Source organism: Ascaphus truei, chromosome 12, assembly GCF_040206685.1.
Source record: "Ascaphus truei isolate aAscTru1 chromosome 12, aAscTru1.hap1, whole genome shotgun sequence".
NCBI lineage: Eukaryota > Metazoa > Chordata > Amphibia > Anura > Ascaphidae > Ascaphus > Ascaphus truei.
The window spans coordinates 16266244-16279464 of NC_134494.1; the positions used below are offsets into that span (position 1 = coordinate 16266244).

General features: G+C 49.5%; 1 long non-coding RNA gene across 1 annotated transcript in view; it reads left to right on the top strand.

Annotated features, from left to right (window-relative positions):
• Positions 1–13221, top strand: part of LOC142463927 (uncharacterized) — a 55042-nt gene that overhangs the window by 22049 nt on the left and 19772 nt on the right. The gene's annotated exons all lie outside the window — the stretch shown is intronic.

Genomic DNA, 13221 nt, shown 5'->3' on the forward strand with positions numbered 1-13221 from the left:
ACAGGCACACGCGCTCATACACAGGCAGACGTGCTCATACACAGGCAGACGCGCTCATACACAGGCAGACGCGCTCATACACAGGCAGACGCGCCCATACACAGGCAGACGCGCTCATACACAGGCAGACGCGCTCATACACAGGCAGACACAGTGTTACACAGGCAGACGCGCTCATACACATGCAGACGCGCTCATACACAGGCAGACGCGCTCATACACAGGCAGACGCGCTCATACACAGGCAGACACGCTCATACACAGGCAGACACAGTGTTACACAGGCAGACACAGTGTTACACAGGCATACACAGTGTTACACAGGCAGGCGCGCTCATACACAGGCAGGCGCGCTCATACACAGGCAGGCGCGCTCATACACAGGCAGATGCGCTCATACACAGGCAGACGCGCTCATACACAGGCAGACACAGTGTTACACAGGCAGACGCGCTCATACACATGCAGACGCGCTCATACAGAGGCAGACGCGCTCATACACAGGCAGACGCGCTCATACACAGGCAGACACGCTCATACACAGGCAGACACAGTGTTACACAGGCATACACAGTGTTACACAGGCAGACACAGTGTTACACAGGCATACACAGTGTTACACAGGCAGACGCGCTCATACACATGCAGACGCGCTCATACAGAGGCAGACGCGCTCATACACAGGCAGACGCGCTCATACACAGGCAGACACAGTGTTACACAGGCAGACACAGTGTTACACAGGCAGACACAGTGTTACACAGGCATACACAGTGTTACACAGGCAGGCGCGCTCATACACAGGCAGGCGCGCTCATACACAGGCAGGCGCGCTCATACACAGGCAGGCGCGCTCATACACAGGCAGGCGCGCTCATACACAGGCAGATGCGCTCATACACAGGCAGACGCGCTCATACACAGGCAGACACAGTGTTACACAGGCAGACGCGCTCATACACATGCAGACGCGCTCATACAGAGGCAGACGCGCTCATACACAGGCAGACGCGCTCATACACAGGCAGACGCGCTCATACACAGGCAGACACAGTGTTACACAGGCATACACAGTGTTACACAGGCAGACACAGTGTTACACAGGGATACACAGTGTTACACAGGCAGACGTGCTCATACACAGGCAGACACGCTCATACACAGGCAGGCGCGCTCATACACAGGCAGGCGCACTCATACACAGGCAGACACAGTGTTACACAGGCAGACGCGCTCATACACAGGCAGACACAGTGTTACACAGGCAGACACAGTGTTACACAGGCAGACGCACTCATACACAGGCAGACACAGTGTTACACAGGCAGACACAGTGTTACACAGGCAGACACACTCATACACAGGCAGAGGTGCTCATACACAGGCAGAGGTGCTCATACACAGGCAGACGCGCTCATACACACGCAGCCGCGCTCATACACAGGCAGACACTGTTACACATGCAGACGCACTCATACACAGTGTTACACAGGCAGACACGCTCATACACAGTGTTACATAGGCAGACGCGCTTATACACAGGCAGACGCACTCATACACAGGCAGATGCACTCATACACAGGCAGACACAGTGTTACACAGGCAGACACAGTGTTACACAGGCAGGCACAGTGTTACACAGGCAGACACACTCATACACATACACATACACACTCATACACATACACACTCATACACAGGCAGACACAGTGTTACACAGGCAGACACAGTATTACACAGGCAGACACACTCATACACAGGCAGACGCGCTCATACACAGGCAGACGCGCTCATACACAGGCAGACGCGCTCATACACAGGCAGACGCGCTCATTCACAGGCAGACGCGCTCAATCACAGGCAGACGCGCTCATACACAGGCAGGTGCGCTCATACACAGACAGGCACGCTCATATACATGCAGACACATGCAGACAGACACAATGATATACACACAGACACCCTGTTACTGTGTCTGTGTGTCTGTGTGTTGCAGTGTGCCTGTGTATGTAGCAGAACCTTTGTATGTGTTAGTGAATTTGTGCAGTGGGATACAAGGCCTCAGCTGCTGGCAGTTTGGTAACCTCCGCAGCATTAAGTAACCGAGGGCACCATTAACCCTTTTCCTTTCAGGGGCCAGCGTTACGCAGGCAGACGCGCTCATACACAGGCAGACGCGCTCATACACAGGCAGACGCGCTCATACACAGGCAGATGCGTTCATACACAGGCAGACGTGCTCATACACAGGCAGACGCGCTCATACACAGGCAGACGCGCTCATACACAGGCAGACGCGCTCATACACAGGCAGACGCGCTCATACACAGGCAGACACGCTCATACACAGGCAGACACAGTGTTACACAGGCAGACACAGTGTTACACAGGCAGACGCACTCATACACAGGCAGACACAGTGTTACACAGGCAGACACAGTGTTACACAGGCAGAAGCGCTCATACACAGGCAGACATAGTGTTACACAGGCAGACACAGTGTTACACAGGCAGACGCACTCATACACAGGCAGACACAGTGTTACACAGGCAGACACAGTGTTACACAGGCAGACGCGCTCATACACAGGCAGACGCGCTCATACACAGGCAGACACAGTGTTACACAGGCAGACGCACTCATACACAGTGTTACACAGGCAGACGCGCTCATACACAGGCAGACGCGCTCATACACAGGCAGACACAGTGTTGCACAGACAGACGCACTCATACACAGGCAGACACAGTGTTACACAGGCAGACACAGTGTTACACAGGCAGAGACACTCATACACAGGCAGACACAGTGTTACACAGGCAGACGCACTCATACACAGTGTTACACAGGCAGACACGCTCATACACAGTGTTACACAGGCAGACGCGCTCATACACAGGCAGACGCGCTCATACACAGGCAGATGCGCTCATACACAGGCAGACGCGATCATACACAGGCAGACGCGCTCATACACAGGCAGACACAGTGTTACACAAGCAGACGCACTCATACACAGGCAGACGCACTCATACACAGGCAGACACAGTGTTACACAGGCAGACACAGTGTTACACAGGCAGACGCGCTCATACACAGGCAGACGCGCTCATACACAGGCAGACGCGCTCATACACAGGCAGACGCGCTCATACACAGGCAGACGTGCTCATACACAGGCAGACGCACTCATACACAGGCAGACGCGCTCATTCACAGGCAGGCGTGCTCATACACAGGCAGGCGTGCTCATACACAGGCAGGCGCGCTCATACACAGGCAGACGCGCTCATACACAGGCAGACGCGCTCATACACAGGCAGACGCGCTCATACACAGGCAGACGCGCTCATACACAGGCAGACGCGCTCATACACAGGCAGACGCGCTCATACACAGGCAGACGCGCTCATACACAGGCAGACGCACTCATACACAGGCAGGCGCGCTCATACACAGGCAGGCGCGCTCATACACAGGCAGGCGCGCTCATACACAGGCAGACGCACTCATACACAGGCAGACGCGCTCATACACAGGCAGACGCGCTCATACACAGGCAGACGCGCTCATACACAGGCAGATGCGCTCATACACAGGCAGGCGCGCTCATACACAGGCAGGCGCACTCATACACAGGGACGCGCGCTCATACACAGGCAGGCGCGCTCATACACAGGCAGACGCGCTCATACACAGGCAGGCGCGCTCATACACAGGGAGGCGCGCTCATACACAGGGAGGCGCGCTCATACACAGGGAGGCACGCTCATACACAGGGAGGCACGCTCATACACAGGCCGGCGCACTCATACACAGGCAGATGTGCTCATACACAGGCAGACGCGCTCATACACAGGCAGACACAGTGTTACACAGGCAGACACAGTGTTACACAGGCAGACGCACTCATACACAGGCAGACACAATGTTACTCAGGCAGACACAGTGTTACACAGGCAGACACAGTGTTACACAGGCAGACACAGTGTTACACAGGCAAACTCGCTCATACACAGGCAGACACAGTGTTACACAGGCAGATGCCCTCATACACAGGCAGACACAGTGTTACACAGGCAGACGCACTCATACACAGTGTTACACAGGCAGACACACTCATACACAGTGTTACACAGGCACACGCGCTCATACACAGGCAGACGTGCTCATACACAGGCAGACGCGCTCATACACAGGCAGACGCGCTCATACACAGGCAGACGCGCTCATACACAGGCAGACGCGCTCATACACAGGCAGACGCGCTCATACACAGGCAGACACAGTGTTACACAGGCAGACGCGCTCATACACATGCAGACGCGCTCATACACAGGCAGACGCGCTCATACACAGGCAGACGCGCTCATACACAGGCAGACACGCTCATACACAGGCAGACACAGTGTTACACAGGCAGACACAGTGTTACACAGGCATACACAGTGTTACACAGGCAGGCGCGCTCATACACAGGCAGGCGCGCTCATACACAGGCAGGCGCGCTCATACACAGGCAGATGCGCTCATACACAGGCAGACGCGCTCATACACAGGCAGACACAGTGTTACACAGGCAGACGCGCTCATACACATGCAGACGCGCTCATACAGAGGCAGACGCGCTCATACACAGGCAGACGCGCTCATACACAGGCAGACACGCTCATACACAGGCAGACACAGTGTTACACAGGCATACACAGTGTTACACAGGCAGACACAGTGTTACACAGGCATACACAGTGTTACACAGGCAGACGCGCTCATACACATGCAGACGCGCTCATACAGAGGCAGACGCGCTCATACACAGGCAGACGCGCTCATACACAGGCAGACACAGTGTTACACAGGCAGACACAGTGTTACACAGGCAGACACAGTGTTACACAGGCATACACAGTGTTACACAGGCAGGCGCGCTCATACACAGGCAGGCGCGCTCATACACAGGCAGGCGCGCTCATACACAGGCAGGCGCGCTCATACACAGGCAGGCGCGCTCATACACAGGCAGATGCGCTCATACACAGGCAGACGCGCTCATACACAGGCAGACACAGTGTTACACAGGCAGACGCGCTCATACACATGCAGACGCGCTCATACAGAGGCAGACGCGCTCATACACAGGCAGACGCGCTCATACACAGGCAGACGCGCTCATACACAGGCAGACACAGTGTTACACAGGCATACACAGTGTTACACAGGCAGACACAGTGTTACACAGGGATACACAGTGTTACACAGGCAGACGTGCTCATACACAGGCAGACACGCTCATACACAGGCAGGCGCGCTCATACACAGGCAGGCGCACTCATACACAGGCAGACACAGTGTTACACAGGCAGACGCGCTCATACACAGGCAGACACAGTGTTACACAGGCAGACACAGTGTTACACAGGCAGACGCACTCATACACAGGCAGACACAGTGTTACACAGGCAGACACAGTGTTACACAGGCAGACACACTCATACACAGGCAGAGGTGCTCATACACAGGCAGAGGTGCTCATACACAGGCAGACGCGCTCATACACACGCAGCCGCGCTCATACACAGGCAGACACTGTTACACATGCAGACGCACTCATACACAGTGTTACACAGGCAGACACGCTCATACACAGTGTTACCTAGGCAGACGCGCTTATACACAGGCAGACGCACTCATACACAGGCAGATGCACTCATACACAGGCAGACACAGTGTTACACAGGCAGACACAGTGTTACACAGGCAGGCACAGTGTTACACAGGCAGACACACTCATACACATACACATACACACTCATACACATACACACTCATACACAGGCAGACACAGTGTTACACAGGCAGACACAGTATTACACAGGCAGACACACTCATACACAGGCAGACGCGCTCATACACAGGCAGACGCGCTCATACACAGGCAGACGCGCTCATACACAGGCAGACGCGCTCATTCACAGGCAGACGCGCTCAATCACAGGCAGACGCGCTCATACACAGGCAGGTGCGCTCATACACAGACAGGCACGCTCATATACATGCAGACACATGCAGACAGACACAATGATATACACACAGACACCCTGTTACTGTGTCTGTGTGTCTGTGTGTTGCAGTGTGCCTGTGTATGTAGCAGAACCTTTGTATGTGTTAGTGAATTTGTGCAGTGGGATACAAGGCCTCAGCTGCTGGCAGTTTGGTAACCTCCGCAGCATTAAGTAACCGAGGGCACCATTAACCCTTTTCCTTTCAGGGGCCAGCGTTACGCAGGCAGACGCGCTCATACACAGGCAGACGCGCTCATACACAGGCAGACGCGCTCATACACAGGCAGATGCGTTCATACACAGGCAGACGTGCTCATACACAGGCAGACGCGCTCATACACAGGCAGACGCGCTCATACACAGGCAGACGCGCTCATACACAGGCAGACGCGCTCATACACAGGCAGACACGCTCATACACAGGCAGACACAGTGTTACACAGGCAGACACAGTGTTACACAGGCAGACGCACTCATACACAGGCAGACACAGTGTTACACAGGCAGACACAGTGTTACACAGGCAGAAGCGCTCATACACAGGCAGACATAGTGTTACACAGGCAGACACAGTGTTACACAGGCAGACGCACTCATACACAGGCAGACACAGTGTTACACAGGCAGACACAGTGTTACACAGGCAGATGCGCTCATACACAGGCAGACACAGTGTTACACAGGCAGACACAGTGTTACACAGGCAGACACATGCAGACAGACACAATGATATACACACATACAGTACACCCTGTTACTGTGTCTGTGTGTCTGTGTGTTGCAGTGTGCCTGTGTATGTAGCAGTACCTTTGTATGTGTTAGTGAATTTGTGCAGTGGAATACAAGGCCACAGCTGCTGGCAGTTGGGTAACCTCCGCAGCATTAAGTAACCGAGGGCACCATTAACCCTTTTCCTTTCAGGGGCCAGCGATACTGTACATTATTCTGCAATTATGGATCACGTACATGAGATACGTGCAGCACCTGCTAATTTGATAACGTTGTTGATTACACATGACCCAAAAAGTGTAGGTCGCTTTAGAAATAAAGTAATATTCACCTTCTTACAGCAGACCGTGTCTTCAACGCCAACTCAGAGATCGTTCTTAAGCCTTAGGGGCGAGCCGCCCTTATAAATGCTGGAGACCCATCATCGCAATTCATTACCGCCCAAACACCCGGCTAATCTTTATGCTCAACAAACAACCTGTGTTTAATTGCTTTGGTAAATATCGCTCCACAATGGGTTAATTAGCACCTCTAATAGATAACATCCCTCCACTCGTTAATTGATGGGGACAAAACAATCATTCATTTCCAATCTGGACGTCGAAACCCATAAACGTCCGTTCTTTGGTAAACGATCTCGTATGCCTTTTTAGCAAACATAACAGTGATAAATTGAATTTGCATAGTGCCGTCCATTTCGTTGGAAGGACAGATACGTATAAGCAGGGACATAACAAGTTCTCTGCAGCTCATTTTTTTAAGGTGCTGTAAAAATAATTAAAAAGAGTTACTTTTTTTTTCATTAATCCCCAATTTAGTCCACTTAGGAACAAATTGTACTGTACAGTACCAATGTTAGTGACATAATTATGGTGTCTCTTCCACCTTGGTCCATGGTGTACTAATGGCAGTGACATGTTTCTTTATTAAAGTGAATATAATATAAGACCGGTATTGGCAAATATTCATAGTGTTAATGCTTCAATATTACAAAAATACACACCAGTAAAATTATATGATATATGGGACTTTCAAATTACAAGTACAGAAATAATGTCACAATAACAAACCGTCTATAATTAAAAATCAATACACTTTATCTTGGCCATCAAACAACCTGTTTCACACATTTTTTTTAATGTTTAACTTTCATAAATGGAAGTGACATGTTTAAGGGATCAGTCTCAGTCAGATGGGGAAGGGGAGGGGGGAGAAAATGGGATAAAGAGAAAGAAGAAAGAAAGCACTCTGCCGTTCCTCACATCTCGCCGAAAACTCCTCCACACCCAGCACCCTATAGTTCTTTTTAGTCTATCCCAAGACCTGTGTAGCAGTGCAGTGGACACCCAGTCTGAATATCTAAAGGGGCCCATAACCTCTTTAAATGTGTAAGGAGGCTGTGTGTCCAAAAAGGGTTTCCACTTACTCAGGAATTTATCTGTTTTTGTCGTGAGTGGAGTGCCTCAGGGATCGGTACTGGGACCCCTGCTTTTTAACTTGTTTATTAATGACCTTGAGGTTGGGATCGAGAGCAAAGTCTCCATCTTTGCTGATGATACTAAATTGTGGAAGGTAATAGAATCAGAGCAGAATGTAATTTCTCTTCAGAAGGACTTGGAGAGACTGGAAACGTGGGCAGATAATTGGCAGATGAGGTTTAATACAGATAAATGTAAGGTTATGCATTTGGGATACAAGAATAAAAAGGCGACTTACAAATTAAATGGAGATATATTGGAGGAATCCTTGATGGAGAAGGACTTAGGAGTGCTTGTAGACAGCAGGCTTAGCAATAGTGCCCAATGTCATGCAGTAGCTGCAAAGGCAAACAAGATCTTATCTTGCATCAAACGGGCAATGGATGGAAGGGAAGTAAACATAATTATGCCCCTTTACAAAGCATTAGTAAGACCACACCTTGAATATGGAGTACAATTATGGGCACCACCCCTTAGAAAAGACATTATGGAACTAGAGAGAGTGCAGAGAAGAGCCACCAAATTAATAAAGGGGATGGCCATTCTAACTTATGAGGAGAGGCTAGCTAAATTAGATTTATTTACATTAGAAAAGAGGCGTCTAAGAGGGGATATGATAACTATATACAAATATATTCAGGGACAATACAAGGAGCTTTCAAAAGAACTATTCATCCCACGGGCAGTACAAAGGACTCGGGGCCATCCCTTAAGGTTGGAGGAAAGGAAATTTCACCAGCAACAAAGGAAAGGGTTCTTTACAGTAAGGGCAGTTAAAATGTGGAATTCATTACCCATGGAGACTGTGATGGCAGATACAATAGATTTGTTCAAAAAAAGGTTGGACATCTTTTTAGATGGGAAAGGTATACAGGGATATACCAAATAAGTATACATGGGAAGGATGTTGATCCAGGGATTAATCCGATTGCCAATTCTTGGAGTCAGGAAGGAATTAATTTTCCCCTTAATGGGGTTTTTTGTTTGCCTTCCTCTGGATCAATAAGTATAGATATAGGATAAAGTATCTGTTGTCTAAATTTAGCATAGGTTGAACTTGATGGACGGAAGTCTTTTTTCAACCTCATCTACTATGTAACTATGTAACTATGTAAATCTTTCCATCATAACTGCGAACAGATAAGATTCTAATTGTCCAATTGTTGGAGTGTATGGCTTTAGCCAGTTGACCAGAATCAGCTTGCGTGCCAAAAGGAGAATCATTCCCGCCAGCTGCGGCAAACTGACCGTCAAGGTATTCCAGCCTTTCATATATCCAAATAACATTGGTTTAAAGACATGGGGAAACGTTGTTTCTAGCAGTTTGTTTAGAAACCTTAAGGTTTTATTCCAGAATTTCTTTATTTTTCTGCAGTACCATAGGCAATGTGAGATATTGGCGTTGGTACTGACGCACTTTTTACACCCAATTGGAGAAATGTGTTGAAATTTGTTTAGTTGTGCTGGGGTGAAGAATGCCCGGTTCAATATCCTAATCTGCAGTTCCCTCAAATTTGCATCCAGAGTAAGGGAACGGACAGTCCCGTAGCGTCTGACCAAGACCTATTGATCTATCAGATCAGGGAAGTCCACCTGCCACTTAACCAATAAAAGACTCCAGTGACCCACAGTACGGGTCTCTATTAGGGCGGTATAGATACGTTTAGATGTAAAACCCGTTTGAATGGAGATCTCAAGACCGGACTCCACGGCATTGTGTTCTAATAGGGATGGATGTTCCCTCATCAAGGAAGTCACATAATGTTTTAACTGTAAGTAGGCAAAGAAGTATTTATTTAGTAATTGATATCTTTCTCTGAGTTGTTGGAAAGTTGGGGAAATGTATTGTCCCGTGTTAAAACAGTCTGCGACATGAACAAGTCCTCTACTGGCCCAAGTCCTGAAAACTGTGGTCTCCTGGGCTGCCGCAAAGTCTGAGTTCCCAACAATCGGTAACAACCTGGATACTCTCAGTGGTAGTTTAAAATATTTTCTTACTTTACGCCAGGCTCTTACAGTAACTCCAAACATAATGCAATTCAGAATGTTATTTGCATTGTCCTTCTCCTGTAGGAAGGGCAGGAATCCCAGGGAGTGTGGGAGAGCCAGCTGTCCCTCTATTTCAGAATTCCCAAACTCTGCCTTGTCAAGTAGCCAATCCCTAATGTACCTAGTCAGCGCCACCACGTTAAACGCTCCCACAACGGGGAGGTTCAGACCCCCCTGTTCTCTATCGGTCTGTAGCCTTTTTAAACTGATCCTGTGTTTTTTGTTGTTCCAAATAAAATTGGAAAAAACTCTACGTATATTTGTGATATCTTTTTTCCTTATGTAACGGGTATTCCCCCCCAATCGCAGATATAGTGTGGGGTGCAAGGGCATCATATGGTGTTACCATAGGTGTGGTGCATTACCTGTTGGCTCGCAGGAGGGCTGAGCTTCCGCCACGGGGAACCTGGGGCAATTATACTAGGGGTACTCACTTACAACGATGCAGCGCCTCCACCTGCGATGGCTCCCACCAGAGGGGGAGTGGTTCCTCGCAGGACAATCAATAATACCATACACAGTGATTTATATATTAACTAATACCAATTACTGGGAACAGCATATAACACATCATCACATCCGTACCATAACATATCAGAACAGGGGTCCCTCTCTCGAGGAGACACTTACTGCGACGTCCAGCAGGACGCTTCCCCAACACCAGGTGATCCCACCCAGTGTCCAAAGAACCCCACCCAATGTCCCGCACTCTTGCAGAGAGAGGCAATGGGTGACTGCGCAGTCACTAATTACGCTAAGGGCCCGGTGGTGCACTTATGTATTAGATACCTGCCGAGCACTCCGGTGCTCGGGTCAGCAATCTTCACAAAGGGTCAGACGTGTGATGAATCCGTCTGATCCTCCAACCGAACTCCGGCACGTGCGGACCGCCAGGGCGGTCCCACTCTGGAATCGTCTCTGTAGACCCCAACGTCCAACCGCTTCCACAGGAACAGCAGCAGCCGCGGTGTCCCTATCTATCTAAGTGGTACTAACGTGACAGGAACCCTAACCTAGGGCCTGTCCCTGTAGTACAGCAACCTGCAGTGGCTTGGGCAACTCCTCTGGGCCTACAGGGGTTAATGGCCTATCCCACTCCCCTAACTATCCAAGTCCCTTACAGCTCCCTGACTCCAACTCTCTGTAACCTTTCTTTCCCAGCTCCCACTAATGTAAGTGGCAGGGTCCCTAACCTGAGGGCTGTCCCTGGCAACACACACTTTACTGGGGAGCTGAGCTATCTCGGGCCCTGGGGGTGCTGGCCTAGTACAGGGAGTCCCTGACTCCTGTACCCTACCTCCTTCCCTGGGCTGCTCCGGTCTATGACTGACTAGCGTGCTCCAACAGACAAAACCCCTGTCTGCACACAACATTGTTGCAACTCTGCAGCATGAGAAGCTGCCAGCTCTATTGGCTTCAATGCTGCCTGTGACAAGGGTGAAAGTGCAGTCCCCAGAGGCTGCTGGGAATTGTAGTCCTTGGCAAAGCTCTTTTCTATGGGGACCGCGTGCGCGATCTTTCTTGCGCATGGGCGAAGCTCGCGCCATAACCAAGAGGGCGGGGCCCGCCGGGAGAAGTCGCCGTCCCCTTCCTCCACTGCCACAGGGGTAAGGCAGGGGGCAAAGGAAGATCAGGGGAACCGGGGGTGACCCCCTTACACTTATAAGCAGGGGAAGTGTCTGAATTAAGTACAGAAGCTTCGGGAAAGAAACCATCTTAATTAAAGCAATCCTACCAGACATAGTTAATGGTAGATTCATCCATCCTGCCAACTCTCTGTCAATTTTGTTTATGATGGGAATATAATTCAGCTCACATAGCTTCTGTAGGTTCAGGGGAAACTGAATACCCAGATACTTAATGGAATCCTTAGCGACTTTAAATGGTGTTGGTGGGCCTAGGAAATCTAGAGTTCCCTTCCTCAGCCAGAGAACCTCAGATTTTGTCAAATTAATTTTATAGCCTGAAAAAGTTTGGTAGTTGTCAATAATTTGCATTATTAGCGGTAACTGATTAGCCGGATATGCACAGAACAAAAGCAAATCAACTGCATATAAAGCCAATTTCATTATTTGGTTCCCAATTTGTAACCCTTTCATTGATTCTCTCAAAGCGATAGCCAGAGTTTCAATAGCCATATCAAATAGCAATGGCGAAAGTGGGCAACCCTGTCTGGTCCATCTATAGCGTTTGAACGGTCCCGATGATTTACCGCTGAAAGAGATTGAGGCACTTGATTGGGCATAGATAGTTTTAAGAGATTCTGTAAAATTCCCTCTGAGCCCGAACCTCTCTAGGGTCTGAAACAGGTGAGGCCAGGCTATCATATCGAACGCTTTCTCCGCAACCAGACTTAGAACACAGGCCGGTCCGTGGTCGTCTGGGGCAGCAGAAGGTCCATTGGCCTCTCCATAATATTGAATGGCCGTCAATAGTTTCCGTATATTGGTGACTGACTGTCTACCCTTCACAAAGCCAGTTTGGTCTGGGTGAATCACCTTGGGGAGAAGATGTTTAAGTCTGTCTGCCAGAATTTTGGTGAATATTTTGTAGTCAAGATTAAGAAGGGAAATTGGTCGGCAGGAAGCCGACTCTTCCAGGTCTTTATCTTTTTGGGGGAAACGTTTGATTACCGCTGAACCAAAACCCAGGGGACTTTCTCTTAGTGACATTATTCTATTATATACCTCTACCAGATGTGGTGTTATTTCTACAGTCAAATGTTTAAAATATTCGGCCGAGTAACCATCAGGTCCCGGTGCTTTAAGTGTTTTAAGCTGTTTAATGGCTCTAGAGACTTATTCTGTGGTGATGGGGCTGTTTAGAATATTTTTTGAGCTCTCTGACAGCTGAGGGATCCACAAATCTCTCCAGAATATATCATGTTGATCTTGGTTAATAT